The sequence below is a fragment of the Arachis stenosperma genome, chromosome 5 (genome assembly GCF_014773155.1).
Source record: "Arachis stenosperma cultivar V10309 chromosome 5, arast.V10309.gnm1.PFL2, whole genome shotgun sequence".
Classification (NCBI taxonomy): Eukaryota; Viridiplantae; Streptophyta; class Magnoliopsida; order Fabales; family Fabaceae; genus Arachis; species Arachis stenosperma.
The window spans coordinates 36070890-36084734 of NC_080381.1; positions in this window are offsets into that span (position 1 = coordinate 36070890).

Genomic DNA, 13845 nt, shown 5'->3' on the forward strand with positions numbered 1-13845 from the left:
GGACATTTTTTTTGCTACGTTTTTAAAGCGTGGCCAAAAGTGGTTAATGGCCACGCTTTTATGAGGATGATCACTTATTTGTGATTTCGTTACTTTTTTTATCACGCTTGAAAAGCGTGGCCATAGAAAAAAATCGGCACGTTTTTATGAGGGTGGCCACTGATTTGTGATTTGGCCACGTTTTTTTTTGCCATGATTAAAAAGCGTGGCCATAGAGAAAAACCGGCACGCTTGAAAAGCAAGGCTAGTTAGTCTTCCAATTGTCACCTTTTTAAAGCGTGGCTATATCCTATGTTTATTTGGGCACCCTACAAAAGCGTACCAATAGAGTTTCCTCCTTCCAAAATTTAGTTTTCCACCCATTTTTTTCACACTTCACTTTTTTTTTTCTAAGTTTTAACTTTTAACCCTAGACTAGAAGTGATAACAATATACACTACTTCACTTTGTTTTGAAAATCACTTTTAACCCTAGCTAGTAGCTCACCGTCACTCACCATTCTCATCTCTGCAACTCTTACACAGCCATAACACCCTCTCCCAACAACGCCGCTATCTCCCTCTCTCAACCCGTCACAACCCCTCTCTCTAACCCATCGCAACACCTACGTCCATCCCTCCCTCGTCGCTCATGCCCCACGCCGCCGTTAAACGCCAGATAGGTGGGGGACAGAGATTTTGCTTTCCACTTCAAATTTTTTCAAACTTTCCTGTTTTGATCCATAATTTTCTACATAAACACATTTCAAACTTTCATCATTCACCTTCAAATTTTCAAAAATTAAAATCATTCTTCAAATCTCTTTCAAATCCTTTCCAAATCTTCTTCAAAAACTCAAATATCTCTCAAATTCTTTCCATATCTTCTCAAATCTCCTTCAAAAAAATTTCGAAATCTCTCCCCCTCCTTTATAAATACACGTTTGGCCATTCCCCTTTCCCCACCATTCGAATTTGCTCTCCTCCTCTCTCTCCTCTTTCCTCTCTTTTTTGCTTGAGGACAAGCAAACCACTAAGTTTGGTGTGCTTTTCCGTGATCACTAAGCTAAGGCTCATCAAGATCATGGCTCCCAAAGGAAAACAAACCAATTCAAGAGGCAAGAAAGAGAATGCTCCAAAGGACCTTTGGAGTCAAGAGGGGTTCTTAACCAAGGAACATGCAGACCATTACCACAAAATAATGGGTCTAAGGTCAGTGATCCCGAAAGTTAAATTTAATCTGAAAGAAGATGAATATCCGGAGATCCAAGAGCAAATTCGAAACAGAGGATGGGAAGTTCTAACCAACCCTGAGACAAAGGTTGGAAGAAACATGGTTCAGGAATTCTACTCAAATCTGTGGCTGACAGATAAGCAGAGAATGACTGGAACCGCTTTTCATACCTATAGAACCATGGTTAGAGGGAGAATTATTTACTTCCATCTGGACAAAATAAGAGAGGTCTTCAAATTGCCTCAACTACAAGATGATCCTGAATCCTTTAATAGGAAAATGGTGAGAGTAGATAAGGGGTTGGATCAAGTTCTAGAGGACATATGCCTCCCTGGAACCAAGTGGATGACCAATTCAAAAGGTGTTCCAAACCAACTCAAGAGGGGAGATCTCAAACCAGTTGCAAGAGGCTGGTTGGATTTCATAGGGCGTTCTATCTTGCCCACTAGCAACCGTTCTGAGGTTACTATCAAGAGAGCAGTGATGATTCATTGCATTATGCTGGAAAAAGAAATGGAGATTCATCATCTGATTGCTTGTGAGATTTATACAATTGCAAACAAGAACTCCACTGAAGCCAAACTAGCTTACCCGAGCTTAATTTCTTTGCTATGTAAAGATGCTGGGGTGAGGATGGGAGTAGATGAATTCATCCCAATTGAGCACCCAATCACCAAGAGGTCAATGGAAGGACAAATGCAAGATAACTCTATCAAAAGGAGGGCGCAGGAGGTCCTCCCTGAACTTCCTGAAATTGACTACTGGACTCGTCTAGAAGCATCTGTTGCCAAGCTGCAAGAAGCTATGGAACAAATTAAGGAAGAACAGCAGAATCAAAACTGCATACTCTGCAAATTGCTGAAGGAACAAGAGAAGCAGGGGCGTGAGCTACAGGAGTTGAAGCGCCAGAAGCTCTCCATTAAAGGGTCAAATACCCCACAAGTTGAGGGAGCATCCACTTCTCAAGATCAAGGTTGTTGAGTCCTAACTCTGTGATAATCTCTATCATTAGGAGTCTATTTTAGAGTCATTTAAAATTTTGTTTTCTATTACTATTACTCTTATCTTATATCTATTTTTGAGTCTTGTTCTTAATTCATGATTAATAAAATTTAAGGTTCATGTCTTAAAGCTATAAATGTCCTATGAATCCATCACCTTTCTTAAATGAAAAATGCTCTAATCACAAAAGAACAAGAAGTACAGGATTTCGAATTCATCTCTGAAACTAGTTGAATTAGTTTGATGTGGTGACAATAATTTTTGTTTTCTGAATGAATGCTTGAACAGTGCATATGTCTTTTGAATTTGTTGATTAAAGAATATTAAACTTGTTGGCTTTTGAAAGAATGATGGAAAAGGAGAAATGTTATTGAGGATCTGAAAAATCATCAAATTGATTCTTGAAGCAAGAAAAAACAGTCAAAAAAATTTTAAAGTGATCCAAGGCAAAAAGAGTGTGCTTAAGAACCCTGGACATCTCTGATTGGGGACTCTAGCAAAGCTGAGTCACAATCTAAAAAGGTTCACCCAGTCATGTGTCTGTGGCATGAATGTATCCGGTGGTAATACTGGAAGACAGAGTGCTTTGGGCCACAGCCAAGACTCATAAAGTAGCTATGTTCAAGAATCATCATACTTAACTAGGAGAATCAATAACACTATCTGAGTTCTGAGTTCCTATAGATGCCAATCATTCTAAACTTCAAAGGATAAAGTGAGATGCCAAAACTGTTCAGAAGCAAAAAGCTACTAGTCCCGCTCATCTAATTGGAGCTAAGTTTCTTTGATATTTTGGAGTCTATAGTATATTCTCTTCTTTTTATTCTATTTTGATTTTTAGTTGCTTGGGGACAAGCAACAATTTAAGTTTGGTGTTGTGATAAGCGGATAATTTATACATTTTTTGGCATTGTTTTTAGTATATTTTTAGTATATTTTAGTTAGTTTTTATTATATTTTTATTAGTTTTTAGTTAAAATTTACTTTTCTGGGCTTTACTATGAGTTTGTGTGTTTTTCTGTGATTTCAGGTATTTTCTAGCTGAAATTGAGGGACCTGAGCAAAAATCTGATTCAGAGGCTGAAAAGGACTGCAGATGCTGTTGGATTCTGACCTCCCTGCACTCGAAGTGAATTTTCTGGAGCTACAGAAGCTCAATTGGTGCGCTCTCAATTGCGTTGGAAACTAGACATCCTGGGTTCCAGTAATGTATAATAGTCCATACTTTGCCCGAGATTTGATGGCCCAAATCGGCGTTGCAAATCAGCTTCAGAATTCCCGGCGTTTAACGCCAGAACTGGCACAAAAATTGGAGTTAAACGCCCAAACTGGCACAAAAGCTAGCGTTTAACTCCAGAAAAAGTCTCTACACATGAAAGCTTCAATGCTCAGCCCAAGCACACACCAAGTGGACCCCGAAAGTGGATTTTTACGTCATTTGCTCATTTCTGTATACCCTAGGTTACTAGTTCACTATTAATAGGACATTTTGATATTGTATCTGTATCTCATGACACTTTACACGTTTCTTATTGTATCTTCTACGGCATGAGTCTCTAAACCCCATGGTTGGGGGTGAGGAGCTCTGCTGTGTCTTGATGGATTAATGTAATTACTACTGTTTTTCATTCAATCACGCTTGCTTCTATTCTAAGATATCACTTGTTCCTAAACTTGATGAATGTGATGATCCATGACACTCATCATCATTCTCACCTATGAACGTGTGCCTGACAACCACCTTCGTTCTACTTTAGATTGAGTAGATATCTCTTGGATTCTTTAATCAGAATCTTCGTGGTATAAGCTAGAACTGATGGCGGCATTCAAGAGAATTCAGAAGGTCTAAACCTTGTCTGTGGTATTCTGAGTAGGATTCAAGGATTGAATGACTGTGACGAGCTTCAAACTCCTGATGGCTGGGCATTAGTGACAGACGCAAAAGAATCACTGGATTCTATTCCAACCTGATTGAGAACCGACAGATGATTAGCCGTGCTGTGACAGAATGCGTTGAACATTTTCACTGAGAGGATGGGAGGTAGCCATTGACAACGGTGAAACCCTACATACAGCTTGCCATGGAAGGAGTCTTGCATGCATGAAGAAGAAGACAGTAGGAAAGCAGAGATTCAGAAGATAGAGCATCTCCAAAACCTCAACATGTTCTCCATTACTGCAAAACAAGTACTTATTTCATGTTCTTTTACTTTTCACAATTAAACCTGATAATTATTGATATCATAACTAAGAGTTACAAGATAACCATAGCTTGCTTCAAGTCGACAATCTCCGTGGGATCGACCCTTACTCACGTAAGGTATTACTTGGACGACCCAGTGCACTTGTTGGTTAGTTGTGCAGAATTGCAAAAGTGTGATTGCAATTTCGTGCACCAGCAATCAATGAGGGGCATGGATCCTTTGATTTATCATGAGTCTCAGGAACTAACCAAGCTGTCCCTGAATGTTAATATGATGAATTAAGGCTTACTTTTGATGCTGAATGTAATGGGATTCGCGGAGCTCATTTTAGCTATTAGTGTATGTTGTATTTTTCAAATAATAAATTTTATTTTTTTTGACAAATGTGATGAAAGTTTATGTATGTTGGATTGGTTAATTTAAAATTATATAAAAAATTTCCATTGTTTAAATTAGTCATTCAAACTATGATTCAAAATTATATATTAATTTTGCAATGTCTAATTAGGAAGATTCATGAACAAGTATAGCCATAAAAATTTGATCTAACTTATAGTCATATTTTAGGTTATTGGCACGCTTTTTAAGCGTAGCCATATCTTCTCGTAATCATCAACAGCCACGCTTATCAAGCGTAGCCATATTTTCTCCTATTGGCACGCTTAAAAAGCATAGCCATATCTTCTTCTATTGATACGCTTTTGAAGTGTAGCCAAAACTACTTCACTGGGCACGCTTCCAAAAACGTGGCGATATATACACTTTTCGGTACGCTTTTCAAGCGTAGCAATAGCTTAATACCTATGGCCACGCTTTTTAAGCGTGGCAAGAGATAAAAGCGTGCTAAAAATAAAAGCGTGGCGACAGAGCAACCGGCACGCTTGCGGATGTGACCCTTTCAAAAGCGTGCCGATAGCTCAAAAAGCGTGGCAAAAAGCTATCAGCATGCTTTTTTGCACTTTTTGGCACACTTTAAAAGCGTGGCAGAAAGCTTATTTTCTTGTAGCAAGAGATGATAAACAATAGAGAGAGAAGGATCAGAGAGAAGATAATTTATCATACAATGTTAACAAACCACTGAGTTATATATACATGTACATTGAATTTGATAAATAACTGTTAGCAACTAACTTGCTAACTTCATAACTAACCGGCCTAACTAACTTCAGCATTTAGCATCTATTTACATTGCATTTCATATTCACATTTCAATTCATTTATCACAGTAGTTATATCATGTTACATCCCTCCGTAAATTGGAATTACTTGGTTTATGCAAATCAAGTAACCCCAACTTTGACAATAAATGAGAGAATGGTCCTGGAGAAAGTGGTTTAGTAAAGAGGTCAGCTAGTTGCTCGTTGGAGGCAATGTGCTTGAGGTTATAAACACCTTCTTTGAATTTGTTTCAAGCAACATGGCAATCTACTTCCACACACTTAGTTCTTTCGTGGTAAAGGAGATTAATTGGAGGCAATATAGATTGCTAATTTGCTATCACATAATAGATCAACTAGAAGAGAGGGCTCAATGTGAAATTCCTTGAGCAGTTTTAATAGCCAACTGAGTTCACAATACTATGAGCTAAAGCTTGATATTCGGCTTCAAAGGATGATCTAGAGAATGTGGTTTGCTCTTTACTTTTCCAAGATATTAGAGTTTGATCAAGGAAGAAGCAGTAACCACTAATGGACTTTCTAGTGTCTTTGCAAGCACCCTAGTCCAGTCCGAATTAGTGTAACCAATGAGTTTGAAGTTGTTTGAGGTAGAGAAGAAGAGTCTTGTTGTGGGAGATTGCTTTAAATATCTTAGAATTTGAGAGCATCTTGAAGGTGAACATAAGTGGGAGAACCCATGAATTGACTCAAACATCCCACGAAATAGCTGAGGTCAAGCCTTGTGTTGCTTAAGTAGATAAGTCTTCCAATTAAGCATCTATACACCATAGCATCTTAAAGAAAAAAAAAACCTGATTCTCTAGATAGAAAGGTGGTGTAATCCATGAGTATTGTATCTAGCTTAGCTCCAAATAGCCCACAATCATTGATAAAGTCTAGAGCATATTTTCATTGTTAAAGAGCAATACCCTTGTTGCTATGCACCATTTCCATACCAAAAAAAATTTGAAGATGCCAGATCTTTAGTCTTAAATCTGTCATCAAAAAAGGTCTTCACATTTTTTATTTCAGTCAAATCAGGATGGTAGTAAATCAAGTGTTGGTGATTTTTGTGAAGTGAGAATGATTATTTTCAGATTCAGTGAATCCAAGCTCATTGAAAGCAGCTAACATTTTGATATTCTACTGGCGGCTTGTTTGTTTTAACCCATATAAGGACCTCTGTAACTTGCAAACCATCTTAGGATCTGAACACTTGAGACCCTTAGGCAGTTTCAAGTAGACATTTTCATGAAGATCCCCATGTAAAAAAGTTGTATTTACATCAAGCTGGTGGAGGTGCTATTGCTTTGCAAAAGCTATACTTAAAACAGCTCTAACAATGCTCATTTTTACTATAGGGTTGAAAGTGTCTATGTAATCCACTCCAAGGATTTGAGTGAATCCTTGGAAAACTAGGTGAGCCTTGTGTCTTTCAATGCTCCCATCTGGGTTGAGTTTGATTCAAAAAATCCACTTATAACCCACTGCATTCTTTTTAGAAGGTAAATGAGTAATAATTCAGGTCCTGTTCTGCTACAGGGAAGCTAATTCTGTATCAATGACTTTTCTCCAATAATCATGCATAACATCTTTAAAGTAGTGTTTAGATTCAGGGTTATTGATGAGTGCAAGAGTAACGACTAGGTGTTTTGGTGTAAATGATGCATATGACAAATAGTGAGAGAAAGGATACTTACAATTTGAAGATGGTTGAATTCTATTTGGGGAATCTATATGTGATGAAAATTTAAAACAGTGGAAGTCCTTAAGGTTGGAGGGTTGTTTCCTCTCTCTTTGAGACCTTCTTAAACATGGTTCATATGAATTTGGATTAGTGCTCATGGGATGAGATGCAGATACTGATGATGTATCAGATGGTGCAATGATTGTATGATGTATAAAAGAGGATGATGCAGAATCATCAATTAGCTCGGATATAGTGAGTGAATTTTATAATTCAGTTACACCTTGTGCCATCGGTGATTGTGCAATGTGGCCATAGAAATAAGCAAAGGTATCTAAACTTGGTGTTTGACACATGTGTTGATCATTATTTGAATCATTTGATAAATTTTAAAAAGAAAAATGTTGTTCATAAAATTCAGTATTTCTTGAAACAAATATTTCTTTGGTATTTAAATCAAACAATATAAATCCTTTGGTACCTGATTGATATCCTAAAAATACACAATTTTTTTATGTAGGATCCAATTTGTTTCTCCCAATAGTAAAAGTTGAAGCAAAAACAAGACAACTAAAAACTTTGAGATGATTTAGATTAGGTGTGCTATCAAAGAGTGCTTGGTAAGGTGTTAACTTGTTCAAAAAGACATTTGGCAATCTATTCTTAATGTGAACATCATGCATTACAGTATAGTTTCAAAAGCTTTTGGGCACATTAGAATAGAACAAAATTGCTCTTGCTATGTTTAAAAGATGTAGATGTTTTCTCTCAACCACTCTATTTTGTTGAGAAGTTTCAAAACATGATGTTTGGTGCTCAATGCCCTTTGAACTATAAAAGAAATTCATTTTGAATTAATCCATTGTCTGTTCTTATTTTCTTAACAGTTTTGTTGAATTGAGTTTGTATTAAGTGCACAAAATTTTAAACAAGCTTTTCAGCCTCTGATTTAACTTTCATGCAATATATCCAAGTAAATCTAGTTTTATCTTCAACTATTGTAAGAAAATATTTGTGGCCTGACACTACAAGAAAAATATTGAGAACCGTCGGATTTAGTGGCGACAATTACAGTCGGATTTAGTGACGGATTTGATGAGGAATTCTCATGTCAAACAATTACCAGCGAATAATTGCTTCCGACAGTAAAACAACACCACTTTTAGTGAAAAACCACAACAAATAGGCGCCAAACTTTAGCGTCAGAGTTACCATCGGAAGAATCTAATAGTAAACACGTTTGATAGAACGCTGTGTTTTGGTGATCCACACCGTGTTACCATCCGCCATAAATTCGACGGTAACCGTACTCTAAATTGGAACTGCAATCCCCTCCTCCATCATTTCAAATTTACTCACTCTCTCTCTCTCTCCTCACACTTTCCCACTCTCTCTCTAACCTTCTCATCTCTCCTCTTCGTCAACCTTCTCCACCGCTGCCTGATAAACGAAATTTAGCATGTCGAACTAGAATCCAAGGATGAATATGATCATGAGTTTAGTCTAGTCGACACTTAAATTTCGTACAAACAATCCTATAACCTATATCCGAGAGTACAAGTCTCCCGAGTCGTCCTCCCTTGGAATTGCCAAAGTGTGCATCTTATTGATTAGAAAGCGTTGTTGGGATTCTTTGAAGGTCTTAGTAAAGTAATATGAAACAAACAATCAATCATTAAAAGACTTGGCTTAGGGTTGGCATTAGAATTTCTATCCTTATAGTTTATTCAATGATGACAACAATTAGGCCTTGCCTCATTTAGTTATCCCCTAGGTATAGAGGAAAGTCAAATGAAGATAATCAACTTGAGTCACAAGTCCTAGCTTCACCTTATGGGAATCTAGCTTTAGTGCACTCCAAGTCAATTAGCAATCCCTAATTTCAAATCAACAATTGACTCAACTATTCAACTTCTTCTAATGGCCCAACCCTATGCCAAGTGAGATATTTCTACTCAATAACTAGTGTTGACATTTTATCAAACATGTGATGAGCAAGAAAGAAAATCATAGTAAAATGAGAAGAAAAGTGGAATTAAAAGTATTGCAACACAAGGAACTAACAACAAGTATCAAAGAGCAACAATGAAAATCAAATTCTCAAAGTATTGATGAAATCCAAAATTACAAAGTTGAATTCTAGATCTATGAGACTTGAGCAATTACAATTACTACTTGAAATTGGAGAAGAGAATCTATGACATGAACAAAGTGAAGTGAGAATTGCAATGGATCTCACCAAAAAGTGATTGAAAAATTCAGAAATTGGATATGAAGATGAACCCTAGTGAAGCTTGGAATCTCTCTCTCCTTCTCCAAAAGTGTGTCTAACTAATCTCCCTAAAATATCTAAAATCTAGAAAATGAACTAAAAGTCCTTAACCCTTGCTCCTTTGGTCTTCTTAAGCTTTTTCCGCCAAGGCATTTCCCCAAAGTGGGATTCCCAACTAACTCCACGCCTAAGTCACGTGGCTTCTTAAAAATCCACATTCGAATATCGGCGCGCACGCGCAAGGTACGCGCGCGCCGCAGATGCATCTTGTAATGTACGCGGAGGCGTGGCGTACGCGTGCGCGCCCAAGAAGATCATGGCTTAGCCGCTACGCAAGCCGACTCGTGGCTTGACTCTTGGCTTCGGCTTCTAGTTGGTCTATCCACGCGGATGCACCAAGTGCGCGCACGCGCCCATGCCAAGATTTCCAAGGCTTAATTCTCTTGCTCCCTTCCTTCGCTCCCATCCTCCTTCTCTCTTCCGGTCCATCCCTGCCCTATATTCTGGAACCACTTAACACACAAGTCACGGCATCGAATGGCATCAAGAGAAGATTAGAATTGTATCTATTTTAGTGCAAATTAAGCATGTTTTCATTCATGGGGCAAAACTAGGAAAGGAATGCAAAATCTTGTATTTTCATATAGAAAGTGTGTGGAATCATTGATAAAACCCCTGAAATCAGCACAAGATGAACCCTCAAAATGGGGTTTGTCACTGCCGCTTTTGCAAACGTCACCGACGCTGCCACCACTGCTGAACATCCCTGCCGCCACTGCTACAACGCCCCCTGCCACTTCTACTTCTGCCGCCACTACACATCCACCCCCTCTTCAATGGTTTTTGTTTGAACTCTGTCAAATTTGATTATATCAAGTTAATTAATTAGTTAGTAGAGTTTAGTTTGTTTTTTTGTTTTGTTTTAGTGGATTTAGGTGGTTAGGATAAGTTAGATTAGACTTTGAGATTGCTAAAAAATGTTGGATTATTGAGCTGTTTGCATATTTTTACTGCTAAAATTGTTAGATAAATGCTTGACTGTATTAATAATGATTGAGCTGTTTGTATGTTACCTTAATAATGATTGAAAAAATTAACCGGTTGAGAAGGTTTGATGGATATTTGGTTTGGATGGAACCCTTAAAGGGTGGAGAAATTCGAATTTTAGGGGAGACTGATAAACCATTATTTTATGATTTATATTGTGTTTAATTGAGTGGTTTTATCAAGTCTTTACCCACTTATTCAGATGATTAGCATGTATTTACAATTCCTTCCCAAAATTGTTCCATGGTTGAAAACCTGCTTCCTAGAGATCTTTTTATTGTGTATTTTAATTCTCCTTTATACCATTCGATGCCGTGATCCGTGTGTTAAGTGTTTCAGGCTTCATAGGGCAGGATTGGCTTAGAAAATGGAGAGGAAGCTTGCAAAAAGGGAAGGAGCATAAGAAATAAAGGAGACAACCAGCAAACAGCAATGCGCACACATGGCTGACGCGTGCGCGCGATTTGGACAAAATCACAGCGACACGTACGCATGCTTGATGCGTACGCGTGGATTGGAGTTCGCGCAAACAACGCGAGCGTGTGCCTGACGTGCACGCGTGGAGAGGAAAATCATCAAACGACGCGTACACGTGACCGACGCGTACGCGTGACATGCGCGATCTACAGAAAATTCAGAAAACGCTGGGGGCAATTTCGGGCCACATTTTGACCCAGTTTTCGGCCCAGAAACACAGAATAAAGCCAGGAAATATGCAGAGACTCAATTAACAACATACACAACATTCATTATTAACAATTTTAAGATTAGATGTAGTTTCTAGAGAGAGAGAGAGAGAGAGGCTCTCTCCTCTCTCTTAGGTTTTAGGATTTTAGGATTAGCTTTTCTTATTTAGTTTTCTCTTCTACTTTTAATTCTTCTAGTACTTTAGTTTATTTACTTTCCCTTGTTGATTACTTTACGTTGCTATTTGGTTTATGAATTCTCGTGTTTAATTTGATTTTCTATTTATTGCAATTTGAGGTATTTCATATTTATAATTTTAATTTAGCTTTTTACACTCTTAGCTTTGGTTGAGTAATTGGTGACACTTGAGTTATCAAACTCAGCTGATGATTGAAAATTGGAATTCTTTGCTAATTGATTTGAATTCCCCTAACTCTAGTCTTTTCTTAGGAATTGACTGGGACTTGAGGAATCAAATTGATTTATCCACTTAACATACCTTCATAGTTAGAGGTTGACCAAGTGGGAACAAAAGCCAATTCTCATCACAATTGATAAGGATAACTAGGATAGGACTTCCAGTTCTCATATCTTGCCAAGAGCTTTATTAGTTATTAATTTAATTTCTTGCAATTTACTTTTCTTGTTCAACCTATTTAAAAACCCCAAAAATACTATTTTCCATAACCAATAATAAAACACACCTCCCTACAATTCCTTGAGAAGATGACCCGAGGTTTGAATACTTCAGTTTATAAATTTTACTGGGTTTGTTACTTGTGACAACCAAAAATTTTGCACGAAAGGATTCTCCGTTGGTTTAGAAACTATACTTACAACGCGAACTTATTTGTGAATTCTTTACCGATGGAAAATTCGATCGTCAAAAATGGCGCCATTGCCGGAAAATTGCAAACGTGTGCCTTATTATTGGTTATTGTAAATATTTGCTTTTTTGCTTGTTTGTTAGTTTTTGTTAGTTTTAGGACTTTGTTGCTATTTTTATTAGTTTTGTTTCTATTTTCTCTTACTGCTATGAACTCTCATCCCTTTGGCTATGAGTTTGGTTATAATCATATTGCAGGAAGAGGAGATTACAATAAGAACATGCATCAAGGATGGGAGAATCAAAGGTGGGAGGAGCCACAGGGATTTAATCAACCCTCTTGGCAACATACTATGACCAAGAGCCATTCCAAGAAGCATATCAAGATACTGGCTATGGTGAGCGCTCTTTTGATTATCAACAACCACCACCATACGCCTATGAACCCCCTCCTCAACATAGCTTTGAACCACCATACTCACAAGCCCCTTACCACCAAACACCCCCATATGACCATAATCCATATCCACCATACCAACCACACTATGAGCCAAACGAATCATACATAGAACCACCCCAATTCTAACCCAATTATTCCCAAGAACCACCACCTCTATATACACCGCATCCATATCCATCAATCCAAGATCCTTATGATCTTACTTATGATATCCAAGCAGAACAAGAGTCAAGGGATCGTCTCAAGAAAACAGTGGAAAAGATGGAGAGTGATGAACCACCACATCCTTATCATGAGGAACCACCCTCTTATCATGAACCCTTCTTCCCAAGTAATGAATCCTCATATCCACCCCAATCTCCAATGGATGACATACTCCGTGGTCTTCTTCAAGGGCAAGCAAAGATGAAAAGGGATGCACTAGAATTCACGACTGCCTTAACCGAGGTAGTAAATTGATTAGCTTCCCGATGTTCGGACACTCAAGAAACTCCCATGGCATCATGTGGAGAATCTACTGAAGAACGCAGCATGAAGGAGAAGCTAGAAACTCCGGTGGACAATGAACAGCATGACTTTGTATTGGGACAATTGGAGGAAGTCGTAATCGTTGAAGAGGAAGAAGTGGTTGAAGACTTAGGAGATGATGAACCTCCATGGGAAAGTCAAGTTATAGAGCCTCCTTCAAAGACATTTGAAATTGATGTTGAGGAGGGTGTACAACCTCCAAGGCATATCATGGTTGAAGACTTTGAAGGGGACGATCAAGAGATAGATTCAATCATTAATGAATTCTTATCTACACTTGAATCCTCTCCCATTGGACTTGATATGGAGTTTAAAGAAGAAGAAGCACAACCTCCCATGCTCTTGGTGAACAATGAAGAAGAAATCAAATTAGAAGAAAGCTACCAAGAGGAAGAGGTTGATATTGAAGAAGCTTGCAAAGAGGTGAAAGATGTCAAAGAAGAGCACAAGGGAGTGGAGCCTGCAAGATCATTAGAAACACCTCTCCCAAAGCCATTACCGTCCAATACAACATTCAAGTGGGTGAAATTCTTATCCTTAACCTTTACTTTCCTACTTGAATATGGGCTTCTAGAGACGGATGGTCAACTTAGAGCTCTTTGTGGCATTAAGAGCAAAAGGAAGATGGTTAGAGGTTGGAGTTGTCAAGCAAGGTTCAACATAGTTGTATGCTCCAAGTTGAAATGCAAGGTTTGGTGTAAAGCTCAATTGAATGGGTCTAAGAAGCTGTTTGGATGCCTTAGTGAGAATTTCAATTGCGTGC